At 46.0% G+C, this 21830-nt stretch overlaps 1 long non-coding RNA gene across 1 annotated transcript; it reads right to left on the reverse strand.

Moving 5' to 3' along the window:
• Positions 1–813: 813 nt before the first annotated feature.
• On the reverse strand, positions 814–19085 carry LOC141252829 (uncharacterized). The gene is made up of 3 exons (XR_012314124.1): positions 18964–19085; positions 2779–2839; positions 814–1263 (listed from the first exon to the last, which is right to left on the reverse strand). It is a non-coding gene; the product is annotated as an uncharacterized lncRNA (long non-coding RNA).
• Positions 19086–21830: the final 2745 nt, after the last annotated feature.

Consider the following 21830-nt stretch of genomic DNA (forward strand, 5'->3'; position numbering starts at 1 on the left):
ATGACAGAGGTCAAACGTTTTCTGTTAGTCTTCGCAAGGCTGGCACACACTGTTGCTGATACATTGGCCCATTCTTCCATACAGATCTCCTCTACAGCAGTGATGTTTTGGGGCTGTTGCTGGTGTCGTCACTGAATTTTGGGTCTTCTATCCTTTGGATTACGAGCTCGGAGAGAATGAAGACACAGGACAGGATGTTTGTGTCTAAACATACTCTAAAAACTTTATTACAAAACACAGGGCTAATATACACCCTAAAGGCAGGAAACGGATTTGCCATATATGGTTCGATTATACAGTTTAGCTGAACAAGCGAAAAAATCTAGTTTCTGTATGCTTTAAAATATTTAATTAGACTTATCTAGTTAGCAAGGTCATTTCATCTTTCTGCAAGAACACATTATTGCTACAAGAAGAAACATCTGGCCAGGGAGAATCACTTTATCTTCTCCCAAGGACACGCTATTGATACAAGAAGGAACATTCATAGCTGTTGTTTTCACCTAAAATAACCGTCAGACTTATATAGCATAGATGGGGCCTTTAAACTTGAGGGACTCCATCTTCTGCTATAACATTCCATCCTTTTGTTCCTTCATTTATCAATACGAATTTCTATGTTTTCTTTTAGTACAACGCTGAATACACATTAAAAAAAAGCTTAAAAACCAAATAAACCGCAAGACACATTAGCAAAACCTGTAAAATAGCTTGTACTATACCAGCCAACCACCCACCAATACCTTTAAACCAATTGCGGGATTTAGAAAGGAAAATCTCTGTGTGGAATTATTGGCCAAAGTATCTGAACAGTTCATCCAAAAGTTTATCTCTTCCCATGAGACTGGGACAGCGAGAAAGGGTATGCTAGTGGACGTCACAGGGGCATGTGTACATATCCAACAATTAGCAATGGTCTGGTTTTGCTCCTTTAGTCCATCGATTAGAGCAAGATGGTGTCTAATGAATCTATTGTCGTCTCCATCCATGGTGCCTAACCTAGTCCATGCACCTGTGGTCGCAAGGATGCAGGTAAGTATAAACAATGTCATCATTCTTTGTCCGCTGGTTCTCCTAGTATCTTTTTGCAATGGGACGCGTGGATCCAGGTCTCTTTTCCCTCTAGCTTAACGGCTGTGCTTGTGGTCAGCAGAACTTGAAAGGGTCCGTCAAACCGTGGATCTAGTCTTTTCCTCACGTGTCTTTTTATAACCACCCAGTCTCCAGGTTGCAGCGTATGGCTGCTAGAGTCTTGATCTGGATCTGGAAGAGAACTGAAGACATTATCATGTATTTGCTTAATCTTTTTGTGTAAAGCCCTCACGTAGGAACTTAGCACATGGTTGTTCATTTCTAATGCTTGAGATATTGTTGCCAAACAATATCTCATATGGAGAGAGTCCAGTCTTTCTATTAGGTGTGTATCTTACTGAAAACAGAGCAAGTGGTAAACAGTCCGGCCATGGTTTTCCTGTCTCAGCCATGGCTTTCTGAATTTTTAATTTCAATGTCCCATTCAGTCTTTCCACTTTACCACTACTTTGTGGGTGATATGGGGTATGGAATGCTTGTTGAATTCCTAGAGCTGACATGACTTCATTCATTATTTCACCTGTGAAGTGTGTACCTCTGTCACTCTCAATTACCTCTGGTACCCCATACCTGCAGTCCACCTCCGCAAGCAGTTTCTTTGCGGTTGCCGCAGCCGTGGCTTTGGCAATCGGGAAAGCCTCTGGCCATCCTGAGAACAAATCAATACAGACCAACACATATTCCCATGATCCTGACTTTGGCAGCTGAATATAATCAATTTGCAGTCTCTGGAATGGATAGAGGGGCCGGGGGGGGGGTGTTTGGGTGGTGTTTTAACTACTCTACCCTGATTATGTGTAGCACATATCATGCACCCTTGTATCAGGCTTTCTATACAGGTGGAGAATCCTGGTGCCACCCAATGTTTCTGCATCACACTCATCACACCCGTTTTAGATTGGTGTGTCGGCCCATGTAGTATCTGGGCAGCTGCTGGGTACAGTGCCCTTGGAAGGCATCGTTGTGTCCCTTTCCCCCATACCCCATTTGCTTCATTCAGGCATGCACCTTCCTTTAACCACTTATCAACCTCCTCCTTTTGAGCCTGAGCCTGCATTTGGGATAAGATGTCCTCCGACACAAAGGGGTTTTTAGGGGCACTTAACTGACGTACTGTTGACCCTTGTTGCGGCTTACAGGCTGCTGTTTTTGCAGCTGCATCTGCCATCGCGTTTCCTCTGCTTACCTGGTCGGTGCGTCTGGTATGTGCTCTTACCTTTATGACAGCTACTTGTTTAGGTAGTTGTAGCGCATCAATTAACTGCTGGACCGCATCAGCATTCTTAATGGGGTGTCCTGCTGCCGTCAGGAAACCTCTTGACTTCCATATTGGACCAAAATCATGCGATATACCGAATGCGTACCTAGAATCTGTGTAAATGTTAACAATACTACCTTCCGCTAGTTTACAGGCCTCGGTTAGGGCCCTAAGTTCAGCTTCTTGAGCTGACTGGTGTGGGAGCATTGGTTCTGCCTTGATTACTGCATTGAGGGAGACAACTGCAAATCCAGTATGGAAGGTACCTGAATCGTCCTGATGACGGGATTCATCTACAAAAAATTCAAAATCTGCATTTTGTAATTCATGTTCAAATACAGTGGGTAAACCTGCTGTTTCTTGTGCCATCATTTGTACACAGTCATGAGGAACTTCCTCTCTTGGATCTTCCTTAAAAAGCACAGTACCTGACTCCTCCTTTAGATCCGAGAGAGGTAACAAAGTTGCTGGATTCAGGGTAGTACAACTCTGTAAAGAAACATTGGGAGGCATTAACAGTGCACATTGTAACCTGAGATGACGTGCTGCTAAGAGGTGAGCGGGTTGCACTTGATTCAATATAGTGTAGACATCATGAGGTGTTAGCACGGTGAGCGGATGATCTAGAACAATGTCTGCAGATTTGTGGAGTAGCAGTCCAACAGCATGCAGAGCACGTACACAGGATGGTGCACCTCTGGCTACCGCATCCAATCTGCCACTAAAGTAGGCAACAGGTCTCTGATTATCACCGTGTGTTTGAGTTAAAACTCCTGCTGCATGTCCAGCTTGTTCATGAAGGTACAGAGTAAATGGGAGCTCATAATTAGGGGTACCCAAAGCTGGAGCGGCCAAAATACGGTTCTTGAGAGAATAAAAACAGTCTATTGCCTCTGATGTTAGTACAAAAGGTGTTGGGGTAAGACAGTCATAGAGGGGCTGCATTAAAACAGAGACGGCATGAATCCACTGTCTGCAATAGGAAACAAGTCCAAGAAAAGTTCTGAGGGCTGCAACATTAATGGGGACGGTGAATGCCTGTACTGCTTGTTTGCGTGCATTTGTTAAATGACGAGCTCCTGGTGTAATGCAATGTCCCAAAAAGGTGACTGAAGATTTACAAAACTGAAGCTTATCTTTCGATGCCTTGCAGCCAGCGTGATAGAGAAACAACATAAGCGATATAGTTGCACTATGACATTGTTTCCTGGAGGGGGCACAAATGAGCAGGTCATCGACATATTGCAAAACAACGATATGTGGTTCAGACCATCCCTCCAGTATTTCCTGCAGACTTGCAGTGTACATTGTGGGTGAATTCTGGGCACCCTGTGGCAACACTGTCCATGTATACTGACTACCCTGGAATGTGAAAGCAAACAGGTACAGGCAGTCAGGATGTAATGGTACACTGAAAAATGCATTTGCCAAATCAACCAATGAAAAGCAAAGAGAGTTAGAAGGTATCTGTGACAGAAGAGTATGTGGGTTGGGCACAACTGGTGTTAGAAGTTCTGTGGCTTTGTTAACCAACCGGAGGTCATGGACCATTCTATATGCGGCTGGTTGTCCTGGCACGCTCTTATTCTTTACTGGGAACAGGGGAGTGTTGCAAGGGGACTGGGTTTTGACTAGGACTCCTCTCTGTAGTAATTTTTGGACCTGCTGGGCTATGGCATTCTCCTGAGCCGAGCTAAGGGGATACTGCCTCTGTTGAGGCAAGATGGCTCCTGGTTTTAATTTCACCATTACTGGTTGAACTCTTAACCTACCAACATCTGTTTTGTCTGAGGCCCAAAAATCATGTGGTACAGCCTGCTCCAATATCGGGGGAAACTCATTTGTCTCTTCTATGCTGGCAATATCTAGTGACATAATTTTGCAAAGGGTACTTGGTTTTAAACCTGGGGTCATGGTGACAGTGCCATCGGGATGATACTCAATATGTGCTTGTAATTGGGACAACACATCATTTCCCAAAACGTTACATTGGCCTCGGGGCGATACCATGAGCTGGCTATGTACAGTAGCTCCTTGAATTTGCAGGGGAATTCTTTTAGTGACAGGGAGCAGGACAGACGGGGAATTGAAGGGGTGGCAATGACATGATGTGAAAAATCAGTGTCAGTGTATAGCCAATCACCTTGCGTAATTACTGAATTGTCGGCCCCCGTATCTACTTGGAAATCGATTTCATGTCCCCCTGGTAGGTTCACCTGCACTATACAACTGGGAGTTGGGGGTAAGGAGATGAGGGGGTTCATGTGCAAGCTACCCTCATCCTATGGGGGCGTTGTTTGGTCGGCTGGAGGACCCGTACTCTGAGCATTTGGATACGGGTTGGTCCTACAGTTCTTTCTAAAATGTCCTGGCTTTTTACATCCGTAACACAGTTTCTGTCCTCCTCCTTCAGTCCGTCCTCTGCCTCTGTTGTTTCTGGGGGTCGTCTCTACTATATGTATTCTGGCAGCTCTTTTTGCCTGCGCTATGTCATGTTGTGCCCCCTGAGCTATTCTAGCTAAATCTTCTGCCTTCACTGATCTCCAGTCCGGTCTACTTGCTTTTACCTTCTCTGCAATCTCTTTCTTTAGTCCATTCATGAAAGCACTTGCTAATACCCTCTCACTAGTCTTATTCCCGGGGTTGAACCCCATTTCTGACCAGGTTTTCTTTAGTGCATAGAAATAATCCTTAGGATCTTCCTCCTTTCCCTGCACTCTATCTTCTAGTGTAACTTGCTTTTCTGCTTGCCTGTCTTGACATGCTTTTACCAACGCTGCTGCGAATAGGACTCCAGCTGCTGCATCATTAGATTCTGCATCTACGGGTCCGGTCCTATTGGCATACTGTTTTTTTGTCTCATCTATCAACCTATCATAGCGGGCTTCATCTGCCAATTTTCCCTTAATTACTCCCTGCAGATCTATTCTAGTGGCATGATACGTATCCTGTATGGTGGTGATCATTCTAGCAAAACCCATAGGGGACTGGGACGGATCTGGCAGCTGGGAGATCAGTGCCAACTGCTCTGAAGGACTCCATGGTCTATACATTAACATTGTACGAGCTTCCTGACCTGGAACCACTGCATCCCCCCCTGCTGCTGCTGCTGCTGCTGGTGCTCCTGGCACAACTACCGTCCTCATTGGGAATAGACTAGCTGGGTGGGGTCTCGGTCCTCCACATGCCACACAGATGTCTACTGTCAAGGGGTTCTGCTGTCCACATCTGGGGCAAACCCAACATTTAGGTTCCTGGGGTGGGGGTGACGTCGGGAGCGGACAGGGAGGAAAATCTGTCATTCCAGTTTTTGTCAGTCTGTAACGTCCGTCTCCTAATTCTTCAATCTTTCCTTCAAAATAAGCGCATGCATTCATCCACACATCTACTGTCCCTAACAGACCCTTATCTTTCAACCATCCATGATAGGAGTTAAAGAAGGATTTCCATTTCTCTCCATTCATCTCTCCATTCTCATTCATTCCCGCTTTACACAATATTTTGTCAACTCCAATCAGTGCCTGTTTCCCTTCTCTGCGTACCACTAAGTCTTTGGCTATAATGCCTTCCTTGGCATTTTGGTTCCCCATTTTTTTTCAGTTCTCCTCACCTAGAAGAGACTCCTCAGTCACTTAGACAATGGGCCACAAAGGTTTCTGAACCATTCCACTACTAGCCTCTCTAGGACTTATACGCCAACCAGAAAAACAGACCAAAAACATCAATCCCGGGACACATCCACAACACAATCATCGGATCCATACTTTCATTCTTAAATTCTCCAAAGGATAGAAGGCAGGACTGTCAATTTATCTGAGGGATTCTACTGGTTCAAAGGGACCTGAGCCAGACAACAATCTGTTGAATTACCTGGGGAGCCGACCGCTCGGGGGTGAAGGAGTCTCTTCTATGCAGTGATATAATTAGGTAGAATATAACAGTTATTCTTACCTCAGCGCTGTATATATCACCAACAGAGAGCTTCACTCGTCCCACGTCTCGGACCGGTCGAGCACCCTTGGGTAGATTAACTCAAGGTCCCTGTTCGAGGCGCCAGCTGTCGTCACTGAATTTTGGGTCTTCTATCCTTTGGATTATGAGCTCGGAGAGAATGAAGACACAGGACAAGATGTTTGTGTCTAAACATACTCTAAAAACTTTATTACAAAACACAGGGCTAATATACACCCTAAAGGCAGGAAACGGATTTGCCATATATGGTTCGATTATACAGTTTAGCTGAAAAAGCGAAAAAAGCTAGTTTCTGTATGCTTTAAAATATTTAATTAGACTTATCTAGTTAGCAAGGTCATTTCATCTTGCTACAAGAAGAAACATCTGGCCAGGGAGAATCACTTTATCTTCTCCCAAGGACACGCTATTGATACAAGAAGGAACATTCATAGCTGTTGTTTTCACCTAAAATAACTGTCAGACTTATATAGCATAGATGGGGCCTTTAAACTTGAGGGATTCCATCTTCTGCTATAACACTGGGCAACACAAACTTTCAACTCCCTCCAAAGGTTTTCTATAGGGTTTAGATCTGGAGACTGGCTAGGCCACTCCAAGACCTTGAAATGCTTCTAACGAAGCCACTCCTTCATAGTCCTGGCGGTGTGCTTGGGATCATTGTCATGCTGAAAGACCCAGCCACATTTCACCTTCAATGCCCTTGCTGATGGAAGGAGGTTTGCACTCAAAATCTCACGATACATGGCCCCATTCATTCTTTCATGTACATAAATCAGTCATCCTGGTCCCTTGACAGAGAAACAGCCCCAAAGCATGATGTTGCCATCCCCATGCTTCACAGTAGGTATTGTGTCCTTTGGATGCAACTCGGCATTCTTTCTCCTCCAAACACAACGAGTTGTGTTTCTACCAAATAGTTCTACTTTGGTTTCATCTGACCATATGAAATTCTCCCAATACTCTTCTGGATCATCCAAATGCTCTCTAGCAAACTTCTGATGGGCCCGGGCATGTAATGGCTTAAGCAAGGGGCACTGCAGGATTTGAGTCCCTGGTGGCGTAGTGTGTCCCTGGTGGGGTAGTGTGTTACTGATGGTAGCCTGTGTAACGTTGGTCCCAGCTCTCTCTGCAGGTCATTCACTAGGTCCCCCCGTGTGGTTCTGGCATTTTTGCTCACTGTTCTTGAGATCATTTTAACCCCAAGGGGTGAGATCTTGTGTGGAGCCCCAGATCGAGGGAGATTATTAGGGGTCTTGTATGTCTTCCATTTTCTAATTATTGCTCCCACAGTGGAGTTCTTCTCACTAAGCTGCTTGCCTATCACAGATTCAGTCTTCCCAGCCTGGTGCAGGGCTACTATTTTGTTTCTGGTGTCCTTCGACAGCTCTTTGGTCTTCACCATAGTGGAGTTTGGAGTGTGACTGTTTGAGGTAGTGGACAGGTGTCTTTTATACTGATAACAAGTTCAAACAGGTGCCAGTACTACATGTAATGAGTGGAGGACAGAGGAGCCTCTTAAAGAAGAAGTTACAGGTCTGTGAGAGCCAGAAATCTTGCTTGTTTGTAATTGACCAAATATTTATTTTCCACCAAAATTTGAAAAAAAATTCTTTCCAAATTAGACAATGTGATTTTCAGGATTTGTTTTCTCATTTTGTCTCTCATACTTGAGGTCTACGTATGATGTCAATTACAGGCCTCTCTCATCTTTTTAAGTGGTAGAATTTGCACACTTGGTGGCTGACTAAATAATTTTTTTCCCCGCTGTAATAGAACGTGGCATAGATATATATTCAGTCGCATTGCTGAGTTCTGATAGTGTCATACTGTATTGACCTTGCTACTGTTACTTATAGTATAGTGCTTACTTGCGTATATACAGTTGTGCTCAAAAGTTTACATACCCCGGCAGAATTTTTCCTTTCTTGGCCTTGTTTCAGAGAATTTGAATGATAACAAAAAACTTTTTCTCCACTCATTATTGGTTGGATAAAGCCATTTATTGTCAAACTACTGTGTTTTCTCTTTTTAAATCTTAATGACAACCAAAAACATCCAAATGACCGTGATCAAAAGTTCACATACCCTGGTGATTTTGGCCTGATAACATGCACAGAATTTGACACAAATGGGTTTGAATGACTACTAAAGGCAACATCTTCACCTGTGACCTGTTTGCTTGTAATCAGTGTGTGTGCATAAAAACTGAGTGAGTTTCTGGGATCCAGACAAACTCTTGCATCTTTCATCCAGCCACTGACGTTTCTGGATTGTGAGTCATGGAGAAAGCAAAAGAATTGTCAACGGATCGACGAGAAAAGGTAGTTGAACTGTATAACACAGGAAAGGGATACAAAACAATATCCAAGGAATTGATAATGCCAGTCAGCAGCGTGAAACCTGTGATTAACAAATGGAAAATCAGGGGCTCTGTAAAAACCAAACCACGGTCAGGCAGACCAACACAAATTTCAGCAACAACTGCCAGGAAAATTGTTCGGGATGCAAAGAAAAACCCACAAATAACATCAGCTGAAATTCAGGACTCTCTGAAAAGTAGCGGTGTGACTGTTTCAAGATGCACAATAAGGAGGCACTTGAAGAAAAACGGGCTGCATGGTCGAGTCGCCAGAAGAAAGTCATTACTGCACAAATGCCACAAAGTATCTCGCCTACAATACGCCAAACAGCACAGAGACAAGCCTCAAAACTTCTGGTACAAGGTAATTTGGAGTGATGAGACCAAAATTTAACTTTTTGGCCACAACCATAAACGTTACATTAGGAGAGAGGTCAACAAGGCCTATGATGAAAGGAACACCATTCCTACAGTAAAGCACGGAGGTGGATCGCTGATGTTTTGGGGATGTGTGAGCTACAAAGGCACAGGAAACTTGGTAAAAGTTAAAGGAAAGATGAATGCAGCACGTTATCAGCAAATACTGGAGGCAAATTTGCACTCATCAGCCCGGAAGCTGCGCATGGGACGTACTTGGACATTAGACCATGACAAGAATCCAAAACACAAGGCCAAGTCGAAATGTCATTGGCTACAGCAGAAGAAAGCGAAGGTTCTGGAGTGGCCATCTCAGTTTCCTGAGCTCAATATCATTGAGCCACTCTGGGGAGATCTCAAGCGCGCAGTTCATGCTAGACAGTCCAGGAATTTACAGGAACTGGAGGCTTTTTGCCAAGAAGAATGGGCAGCTTTACCATCAGAGAAATTAAAGAACCTCATCCACATCTACCACAAAAGACTTCAAGCTGTCATTGATGTTAGAGGGGGCAATACATGGTATTAAGAAATGGGGATTGTGAAGTTTTGATCAGGGACATTTGGATGTTTTTGGTTGTCATTAAGATTTAAAAAGAGAAAACATAGTAGTTTGACAATAAATGGCTTTACCCAACCAATAACCATGAGTGGAGAAAAAGTTTTTTTTGTTATCATTCATATTCTCAGAAACAAAGCCAAGAAAGGAAAAATTCTGCCGGGGTATGTAAACTGTTGAGCACAATTGTATATATGTATATATGTGTATATACATACACATATATATACAGTACAGACAAAAAGTTTGGACACACATTCTCATTTAAAGATTTTTCTGTATTTTCATGACTTTGAAAACAGTACATTCACACTGAAGGCATCAAAACTATGAATTAACACATGTGGAATTATATACATAACAAAAAAGTATGAAACAACTGCAAATATGTCTTATATTCTAGGTTCTTCAAAGTAGCCACCTTTTGCTTTGATGACTGCTTTGCACACTCTTGGCATTCTCTTCAAGAGGTAGTCACTGGAAATGGTTTTCACTTCACAGGTGTGCCCTGTCAGTCTTAATAAGTGGGATTTCTTGCCTTATAAATGGGGTTGGGACCATCAGTTATGTTGTGCAGAAGTCTGATGGATACACAGCTGATAATCCTACTGAATAGACTGTTAGAATTTGTATTATGCCAAGAAAAAAGCAGCTAAGTAAAGAAAAACGAGTGGCCATCATTACTATAAGAAATGAAGGTCAATCAGTCCGAAAAATTGGGAAAACTTTGAAAGTGTCCCCAAGTGCAGTTGCAAAAACCATCAAGCGCTACAAAGAAACTGGCTCACATGAGGACCGCCCCAGGAAAGGAAGACCAAGAGTCACCTCTGCTTCTGAGGATAAGTTTATCCGAGTCACCAGCCTCAAAAATCGCAGGTTAACAGCAGCTCAGACTAGAGACCAGGTCAATGCCACACAGAGTTCTAGCAGCAGACACATCTCTTCAACAACTGTTAAGAGGAGCCTTTGTGCAGCAGGCTTTCATGGTAAAATAGCTGCTAGGAAACCACTGCTAAGGACAGGTTACAAGCAGAAGAGACTTGTTTGGGCTAAAGAACACAAGGAATGAACATTAGACCAGTGGAAATCTGTGCTTTGTTCTGATGAGTCCAAATTTGAGATCTTTGGTTCCAACCACCGTGTCTTTGTGCGACACAGAAAAGGTGAACGGATGGACTCTACATGCCTGGTTCCCACCGTGAAGCATGGAGGAGGAGGTGTGATGGTGTGGGGGTTCTTTGCTGGTGACACTGTTGGGGATTGATTCAAAATTGAAGGCATACTGAGCCAGCATGGCTACCACAGCATCTAGCAGCGGCATGCTATTCCATCTGGTTTGCGCTTAGTTGGAACATCATTTATTTTTCAACAGGACAATGACCCCAAACACACCTCCAGGCTGTGTAAGGGCTATTTGACCAAGAAGGAGAGTGATAGGGTGCTATGCCAGATGACCTGGCCTCCACAGTCACCAGACCTGAACCCAATCGAGATGGTTTGGGGTGAGCTGGACCGCAGAGTGAAGGCAAAAGGGCCAACAAGTGCTAAGCATCTCTGGGAACTCCTTCAAGATTGTTGGAAGACCATTTCCGGTGACTACCTCTTGAAGCTCATCAAGAGAATGCCAAGAGTGTGCAAAGCAGTCATCAAAGCAAAAGATGGCTACTTTGAAGAACCTAGAATATAAGACATATTTTCAGTTGTTTCACACTTTTTTGTTAAGTATATAATTCCACATGTGTTAATTCATAGTTTTGATGCCTTCAGTGTGAATGTACAATTTTCATAGTCATGAAAATACAGAAAAATCTTTAAATGAGAAGGTGTGTCCAAACTTTTGGTCTGTACTGTATATAGATATATATACTTCATCCACTATAAGTTCATGCTCAAAACTTATAACTCTGCTCTCCATCTGGCTAAACAAGTCTACTTTACCACTCTCATCACATCTCTAGCCCACAATCCTAAACGACTCTTTGAAACCATCCACTCCCTCCTTGCCCTAAAGTACAGACCCACGTCACCAACCTAAGCACTGACAATCTGGCCACTTATTTCCTACAAATCAATCATATCCGTCAAGAAATTTATACACAATCCCCTCAGAGTCTGGATCCCCTTCCCTCCCGCACCTCAAGTTCACTTTCCATCTTCGAGCCGGTCACAGAAGAAGTGACCAGACTCCTCGCTTCTTCCCGCCCTACAACCTGTAACAGTGACCATATTCCCTCACACCTCCTTCAGCTCCTTTCCCCAGCTGTCACTATCCACCTAGCTAAAATATTTAACCTCTCTCTTTCTTCGGGTACCTTTCCCTCTTCATTCAAACATGCCATCATAAACCCTTTACTGAAAAAGTCATCCCTGGACCAGAACTGCACTGCCAACTACAGACCGGTCTCTAATCTTCCCTTCATCTCTAAACTCCTGGAACACCTGGTCCACTCCCGTCTAATCCGCTATCTCTCAAATACAGTACAGACCAAAAGTGTGGACACAACTTCTCATTTAAAGATTTTTCTGTATTTTCAGGACTATGAAAATTGTACCTTCACACTGAAGGCATCAAAACTATGAATTAATACATGTGGAATTATATACTTAACAAAAAAGCGTGAAACAACTGAAAATGTGTCTTATATTCTAGGTTCTTCAAAGTAGCCACCTTTTGCTTTGATGACTGCTTTGCACACTCTTGGCATTCTCTTGATGAGCTTCAAGAGGTAGTCACCGGAAATGGTTTTCGCTTCACAGATGTGCCCTGTCAGGTTTAATAAGTGGGATTTCTTGCCTTATAAATGGGGTTGGGACCATCAGTTGTGTTGTGCAGAAGTCAGGTGGATACACAGCTGATAGTCCTACTGAATAGACTGTTAGAATTTGTATTATGGCAAGAAAAAAGCAGCTAAGTAAAGAAAAATGAGTGGCCATCATTACTTTAAGAAATGAAGGTCAGTCAGTCCGAAAAATTGGGAAAACTTTGAAAGTGTGCCCAAGTGCAGTTGCAAAAACCATCAAGCGCTACAAAGAAACTGGCTCACATGAGGACTGCCCCAGGAAAGGAAGACCAAGAGTCACCTCTGCTTCTGAGGATAAGTTTATCCGAGTCACCAGCCTCAGAAATTGCAGGTTAACAGCAGCTCAGATTAGAGACCAGGTCAATGCCACACAGAGTTCTAGCAGCAGACACATCTCTTCAACAACTGTTAAGAGGAGAGCAGGCCTTCATGGTAAAATAGCTGCTAAGAAACCACTGCTAAGGACAGGCAACAAGCAGAAGAGACTTGTTTGGGCTAAAGAACACAAGGAATGGACATTAGACCAGTGGAAATCTGTGCTTTGGTCTGATGAGTCCAAATTTGAGATCCTTGGATCCAACCACCATGTCTTTGTGCGACGCAGAAAAGGTGAACAGATGGACTCTACATGCCTGGTTCCCACCGTGAAGCATGGAGGAGGAGGTGTGATGGTGTGGGGGTGCTTTGCTGGTGACACTGTTGTGGATTTATTCAAAATTGAAGGCATACTGAACCAGCATGGCTACCACAGCATCTTGCAGCGGCATGCTATTCCATCCGGTTTGCGTTTAGTTGGACCATCATTTACTTTTCAACAGGACAATGACCCCAAACACACCTCCAGGCTATGTAAGGGCTATTTGACCAAGAATGAGAGTTATGGGGTGCTACACCAGATGACCTGGCCTCCACAGTCACCAGACTTGAACCCAATCGAGATGGTTTGGGGTGAGCTGGACCGCAGAGTGAAGGCAAAAGGTCCAAAAAGTGCTAAGCATCTCTGGGAACTCCTTCGAGATTGTTGGAAGACCATTTCCGGTGACTACCTCTTGAAGCTCATCAAGAGAATACCAAGAGTGTGAAAAGCAGTTATCAAAGCAAAAGGTGGCTACTTTGAAGAACCTAGAATATAAGACATATTTTCAGTTGTTTCACACTTTTTTGTTAAGTATATAATTCCACATGTGTTAATTCATAGTTTTGATGCCTTCAGTGTGAATGTACAATTTTCATAGTCATGAAAATACAGAAAAATCTTTAAATGAGAAGGTGTGTCCAAACTTTTGGTCTGTACTGTAACTCTCTTCTCGACCCTTTACAATCCAGTTTCCGCTCCTCACACTCTACTGAAACTGCCCTCACTAAAGTCTCTAATGATCTATTAACAGCTAAATCTAATGGTCACTACTCCCTGCTGATTCTCATGGATCTTTCTGCTGCTTTTGACACTGTGGATCACCAGCTCCTCCTCACTATGCTCCGTTCTATAGGCCTCAAGGGCACCGCTCTCTCCTTGTTCTCCTCCTATCTCTCTGACCGCTCCTTCACGGTATCTTTTGCCGGCTCTTCTTCCTCTATTCTTCCCCTTACTATTGGGGTTCCACCATAGGCGGATTATAATGAGGTCAATCCGGGCTACCGCCCGGGGCCCGGGGCTGCCATGGGGCCTGGGGCTCCCAGGGGCCTGTGGCCGGATTGACCTCATTATAATGTGTGACAGGAGGGCCCGGGAGTCGGAAGATGGAATCTGCTCTGCTGAGTCCGCGGCTGCAGAGGATGACTCATCAGCAACTGACTGTGTAAGTGCAGGAGAGGAGGCTCCACCCACCTGCTCCGGCCTCCAGCAGAGCACAGAGCTAGCTTACAGCATGGCCACTGCTCTCCCTGCCCCCTACCCGGGTCTGAATGCTACCTCTCCGCTCTCCCCCTCCTGCCCTGCAATTACACCAGAGCTCTGCAGTCGGGCCCCAAGAGGAGGGGAGGCTGCCCCACAGAGAAGATGGAAAAACCTGCATAATGTACAGAAGGGGTAAGTCCATGTGCAGTGTGTGTGTTATATATATATATATATATATATATATATATATATATATATATGTGTATGTATGTATATGTGTGTGTATGTATCTATATCTTTGTATTTGTTGACCATCATAGGGGCTCACTCGCTGTTGTGGCCCGGGCCGCTTCCCCGCCATCTGTGCAGGACCGCTGGCACTTCACCTGACATGGCTGTGAGCTGTGCGGCTGTGTCCGGTATTAATGACATGGCAGGGGCGACACTGCGCCTAAAATTGTGCTTGTGTATTGCCCCTACCGCGCCATTACTAACAGACACAACCGCACAGCTCACGGCCATGTCAGGTGACGTGCCAGCAATCAAGCAGCGCTAGAGGTCCTACACAGATGCTGTAGAAGCAGCCCAGGCCCCAACGGCGAGTGGGCCCCTCTGATGGTCCAGGGCCATGCCTGTGACATGCCGGCGGCCCTGCACTGAGACATGCCTGAGGAGCTGCTGGACAGGACAGTTTTATGTGTTTATAAGATATGTACGTATGCATGTGTCTGTGCGCATACCTGCGTACCGTGTGAATGTGTGCGCATATCTGCATATCGTGCATGCGCATGTGTGCTGGCCCGGCCGCATCACAGCTAGAAGACACGGCCCTGTGCGCGGCAGTGTCTGCTAGCGTGACGTCATGCAGTGTGCCCTGCACTGCTTCTTACCACCATAGAGGAGCTGGACGACTGGAGCCGAGCAGGGGGACGGTGAGTGATGTGTCAGTGTGTGCAGATATCATTGTGTGATATGTCTGCTTATATGTATTTTTGTGTTTCAAATGTGTTTATGGCTATGTGCCCACGATGCAGAAATGCTGCATATTTTTTCCGCTTCTCACTGGCAGGAAAAACGCATGCGGATTTTACATGCATTTTTCCCGCCAGGTAGAAGCGTTTGTCAAGCGTTTTTGATGCATTCCTGCATGCGGGTTATCAAGCACTTTTCCAAGCGATTTTAGCATCACTTGGAAAGTGCTTGACAACTTGGTCACACTATATAAATCCATGCAACCGGCGTATATAGTGTGACCAAGTAATAGTTAAAAAAAGAATAAGAATGGCAAAAAATAAAGATTATACTTACCTTCCTATGGCCCCCGGTCTCCTCAGCGATGGGTCCGGTGTGTTGGGCGGCTCACGGTGGTGTGAAAGGACACATTGAATCACTTAATATCCGCATGTGCACATGTAGTCATGCGGATATTAAGCGATTCAGTGCAAGTCACAATGGCGGCAATTACGCTGCGTGTCCGCAAAATTAATGGACATGCTGCGTTTTTTTCCGCAATGATAATCCGCATTGGAAATTTTCGCAGCATGTGCACAGCACATGTGGATTATCATTGGAGACCATGGGCCACGTATTACCAAGCCTTTTTTCAGCGTTTTCGCTGCGGAAATTCCGTGGCAAAAACGCTTGAAAAACGCACAGTGGGCACGCAGCCTATGCGTGTATGTATTTGTCTTTGTATATGTCTGTATATATTTGTTTGTGTGTGTGCGGCCTCCTGCTGTATCTAGGGGGGGCGCCGTGCGTCCTCCAGCTGTATCTGGGGGGGGCACCGTGTGTCCTCCGGCTGTATCTGGGGGGGCACCGTGCGTCCTCCGGCTGTATCTAGGGGGGGGGACCGTGCTTCCTCCGGCTGTATCTGGGGGGGGACTGTGCAGCCAGCGGCTATATCTGGGGGGGTGGCGCCGTGCGGCCTCCAGCTGTATCTGGGGGGGGCGCCGTGCGGCCTCCGGCTGTATCTGGGGGGGCGCCGTGCGGCCTCCGGCTGTATCTGGGGGGGGCGCCGTGCGGCCTCCGGCTGTATCTGGGGGGGGCGCCGTGCGGCCTCCGGCTGTATCTGGGGGGGCGCCGTGCGGCCTCCGGCTGTATCTGGGGGGGGCGCCGTGCGGCCTCCGGCTGTATCTGGGGGGGGCGCCGTGCGGCCTCCGGCTGTATCTGGGGGGGCGCCGTGCGGCCTCCGGCTGTATCTGGGGGGCGCGCCGAGCGGCCTCCGGCTGTATCTGGGGGGGGCGCCGTGCGGCCTCCGGCTGTATCTGGGGGGGGGCGCCGTGCGGCCTCCGGCTGTATCTGGGGGGGCGCCGTGCGGCCCCCGGCTGTATCTGGGGGGGGTGCCGTGCGGCCCCCGGCTGTATCTGGGGGGGGGCGCCGTGCGGCCTCCGGCTGTATCTGGGGGGGGGCGCTGTGCGGCCTCCGGCTGTATCTGGGGGGGAGCGCCGTGCGGCCTCCGGCTTTATCTGGGGGGGCGCCGTGCGGCCTCCGGCTGTATCTCGGGGGGGCGCCGTGCGGCCTCTGGCTGTATCTCGGGGGGGCGCCGTGTGGCCTCTGGCTGTATCTGGGGGGGGGCGCCGTGCGGCCTCCGGCTGTATCTGGGGGGGGCGCCGTGCGGCCTCCGGCTTTATCTGGGGGGGGCGCCGTGCGGCCTCCGGCTGTATCTCAGGGGGGCGCCGTGCGGCCTCTGGCTGTATCTCGGGGGGGGCGCCGTGCGGCCTCCGGCTGTATTGGGGGGGGGCACCGTGCGGCCTCTGGCTGTATCTGGGGGGGGCGCCGTGCGGCCTCCGGCTGTATCTGGGTGGGGGGCGCCGTGCGGCCTCCGGCTGTATCTGGGGGGGGGCGCCGTGCGGCCTCCTGCTGTATCTGGGGGGGCGCCGTGCGGCCTCCTACTGTATCTGGGGGGGGCACCGTGTGGCCTCGGCTGTGTATAGGAGGATTATGTGAAAGCTCATATTATACAGTATGAGACCCTACATACATAGGGGGATGTCAGCATACTTACTTGTGCTCAATATTAAGTCATACAATTAATATAAAAAAAATTATAATTAATATATTAATATTGTGCAAAATTAATTTCACATGAACTATCACATGATCTATCAAAGGGGGATCATGTGACAAGTCATGTGATACATCAGGTGTCTGTGTGTGGGGGGGGAGGGGGCCCATGCCGTCTAAACTGCCCGGGGCCCTTGCTATTCTTAATCCACCCCTGGGTTCCACAAGGATCAGTCCTAGGCCCCCTACTCTTCTCCTTGTATACTGCCCCTATTGGACAAACCATCAGCAGATTTAGTTTCTAGTATCATCTCTATGCTTATGACAGCCAACTATACACCTCTTCCCCTGACATCACCCCCACTCTAATAAAAATTACCAGTGATTGTCTGTCAGCTTTCTCTAACATCATGTCCTCCCTCTATCTGAAACTGAATCTCTCCAAACCTGAACTCCTCGTTTTTCCTCCCTCTACTAACCTACCTATACCTGACTTTTCAATTTTCCACCATAACTCCCAAGCAGCAAGCTCCCTGTCTTGGAGTCATATTTGACACACAACTTTCCTTTATTCCCCATATACAATCACTCACTCGCTCATGTCACCTGCACCTTAAAAACATCTCCAGAATCCGACCTTTTCTCACCTTTGATACTGCAAAAACTATTACTGTCGCTCTTATTCACTCTCGTCTGGACTACTGCAACTCTCTTCTAATCGGTCTCCCTCTAAACAAACTCTCTCCTCTCCAATCCATTCTGAATGCAGCAGCCAGGGTCATATTTCTATCAGGCCGCTTCACCGACGCCTCTACCCTGTGCCAGTCATTGCACAGGTTACCCAGTCACCACAGAATACAATACAAACTCATCTCTCTCACCCACAAATCTCTCCACAGTTCTGCACCGCCCTATATCTCATCCCTCATTTCTGTGTATTGCCCCTCCCATGCCCTCCGTTCTGCAACTGATATAAGACTAACATCCTCTTTAAGCCGATCCTCACACCTCCGTCTCCAAGACTTCTCTTGTGTCGCGTCAGTTTTCTGGAATGCACTTCCCAAAACTTTTCGACTAATATCTAGCCCCCATGTCTTCAAACGCGCTTTAAAAACACATCTGTTTATACAAGCCAATCACCTCAACTCACCAACCTAACTCTCCCCTGGCCCCTCCTAAATGTTAATCTTAATCTGCCCCTGCCTATTCATCTGTCTCCACATCCTTTATGCACCAAATAGCACACGGTAACTGCTCTTAGACAGATACTGGCTGATGACCATGTTATACCTATTGTGTCCCCCCATTTCCATGTAGATTGTAAGCTTGTGAGCAGGGCCCTCACTCCTCCTTTAACTGTTGAAATGTGATACATTGTATTGTTTATATTGTCTGTATGTCCCTACTTAATTGTAAAGTGCTGCGGAATATGTTGGCGCTATATAAATAAAAAATATTATTATTATTATATATGTACTTATAGCTAGATTTTCTTTCTGTGTTAGTCAAATAAATAGTGTTGGTTAAGTAGCACTGTCTCTTCATTGTTTGCACTGTTGCATCCAAGTAATCTGCTTACACAAGGACCTGAGCTAAACATAGCTTATAGCTATGGTTAGTATGTACCTGATTACTGAATAGTTAAAAGGGTCTGTTACTCACCTGTCCTAGCTCAGGCGATGGCTGTTGGTTCCTTTCCCTAAGGTCAGTTCCTTTTGTGCAAGTCAGCAACAGGTTACTGCTGTAACCCGGCAACTACTTTTTACATCATCACCCAAAGGCCTTTTAAGGCTGACTCAACAGCTATGTGCTGAGTATTCAGTACGTTTTGCATTCAGCTCCACGTGTACTCCTTGAGATTAGCTCACCATTCATTTCTCAGCTGCCTAATCATCTTTCCAGCAAATACCTGCTTGTTTGTCAACTACCTGCATTTACTTCCTGGCTCAGACCTATGGTTAACCCTTTGTCTGCTGTAAGCATAATACACCGTTTTCTGATATTTTGGTGGAATTCACACTACTGCAACAGTGTGAAATTTTCTCTGTAACCAAGTGTCCAATTTGCCTGTTCATTCCTTCTGCCTGCAGTAAACCATTTGTTTGTGGATTGCTTACATCTCTGCCTTTGTCCATGTGTCTGCTGATAGAATTCAACTTTGCCATCAATCACATGTTTTCTGCAAGTTCTAGATTGGCTGTACATCTCTTGAGTATATGTAACACGGGTACTTTAGATGCAGCGAAACAGAAACACAGAGCAGCCAATACAGGGTTAATAAACAGAATAAACAGGGGACGTTTATAATAACAGGGTAAATCTCCATGCAGGGAGTATCAGGGGAAAATATGGGGGAAAACAAGGGAAGTAGCAAGTAAAAGTCTTTAACTGACAGTTCACAGTTTAACTAGATATAGCAGAGTCGAACCGGTTGTAAACGACAGTTTTTACACTTAGCTGACTCTTTTCCTCCACATGCCAGTTGCTAGCTGATGCCGGTGCTGATTTCTTCAGGCGTCCCCGCCCAAACAATTCTCCGTCTTCTGCCGGCAGCGGACGGTCTCCGGTTTTACACGCTGAGCCCCTAGTCCATAACACAGCACCTCACGTGCTCGGCTTCACAGACCCTGCGTCTCTTCTCCCTCTAGTCAGCTTGACTCCTCCGGTCCACTGCACTCGGCTCTTGCTCCCAGTCCTGGAGCAAGGAGCCTGGACCCTCTCACACTGCTCTGCTGAGCAGGACCCAGCTCCGCTTTCCCGCGCAAATGTCCTCCTCTCTTCCTCTCTCTATTCACGTCACCAGTTTCTCGGTCACCTGACCTCCCAGCTCTCACTCTGGACACACCCCCAGCTTCCCAGTCACCTGACTCCTGTGCTCGCAGTCTGTCTTCCCCCTGCAACCAGAGGCACGGCCCCGACAGTTCCGGATCCCTTGCTCTGAAAGTACTTACACCCCGGTCTTCCCCCTTACACTTATCCACACTCCTGTCTCCGTGTCTTCTGGTGTTTCCTGCTCCACTTCTCTGCCTGCCATAATGCATTCCCTGCTGATCCACATACGCTGATCGACGTATTATCCTGCATGTCTTGCCTAGTTTGCTATCGCCTTCAGTCCGTAGTGCTGATCCTGAGCTGTGGCTAAAGAATTAATCTCACCATATGAGCCCATAAAAGAGTCATTAGGTCAGGCCCAAGAAAAGTCTAAGCTGTGTTTTTTGTCACACACTTCATGCTGATAGCTATTGCACTGTAAGGCAGTTAGAGAAACAGCAAAACTGGGAGATAAAGCCAAAACAGCTCAGCAAGCAGAGCAGAACTATTGAAGCCATAGAGACGGCTATCACTTAGTCTATTGGAAGATGCTTGCAACTATGGACATGCTTTAGCACTCTGCAAGCTTGCTGGACTTTAATGTTTTCCACTTGTAAAGATGGACAGGTTTAGGATAAGCTGTTTTGAAAAGACAATTAAAATGATGATGACCTGATTACCTGCAAATTGTCTCTTCAGAGAGGAAGAGGACTAGAACTCTAGTGCCATCTATAGGAAGTAGCAATCCTAAAAGACAATATCGACTCTATAACGAGCCTTGTCACATGACTTAGGATCAAAGCCAGAATCTCAATTTGCAGACACTGTGTTTCGGGGTACTGACCCTCATCAGTGCAAAGTGTGAGATCTGGTTTGGCTGGGTGAGAGGCGTCTGACCGAGATCCAAGGGTTAACATTTCTCTTTGCGAAGAGTGACATGTTAAGCATGTCAAGGTGAGGAGACTTTTAAGCCGCATGATTCCATTCCTGTTGAGTACTTGCCATCTTTGCATAGAGACTGTTATTACCTGTTTATTACTTGCCTTTTATTGCTGGACTGTGATAAGAGGTTTACAGAGAACCTTTTAATTCATTATCTAATCCATAAACACTGTAAAGAAAGTTTATCCACAATCATGTATACAAATATCAAAAGACTGAACATCACTTCCAAACAGAACAGGTGTGAACAGGTGCATACTAAGAGTAGCCATCTCCATATATAACTAACAAATAAAGTTGCATTCTGTAATTCTATAGCATATATGAAATTGGAATTGTATTACTGTTCTAGAAAATAGGAAAAAACGAAGATACTTAGCGTATAAATTGGCCAATTCATGTATGCCCAGCAGCCACGACAAGGATATCTTCTTTGCTGGAAACTAACCTGATGTGTTTCCTCTCCTGGGCTGATAGCCTTCATTGATATGGGTAGATAGCATCCTGCTGTGATTAACACCGCCACAATCCAATCCACAATCATGTGACCAGACCTCGTCTACCTTAAGTCGCAACAGTACAAGTCCATAAGTCATATAGATAAGACGGTTATTTCTTCCCTTTCCACCATATACATGAATATAACATGAATATACAGCTTAGGCGAGGACTCATGTTTATTTGAATAAGGAAAGGAGAATAAGACATTGTCAGACTCCTCTTGAAAAATAAAATTAATCATGTTGAAATCCAATTTGTTTGATGCCATTTGTTAT

Source organism: Phyllobates terribilis, unplaced genomic scaffold (genome assembly GCF_046119375.1).
Source record: "Phyllobates terribilis strain yellow unplaced genomic scaffold, ASM4611937v1 Scaffold_2__4_contigs__length_985480577, whole genome shotgun sequence".
NCBI lineage: Eukaryota > Metazoa > Chordata > Amphibia > Anura > Dendrobatidae > Phyllobates > Phyllobates terribilis.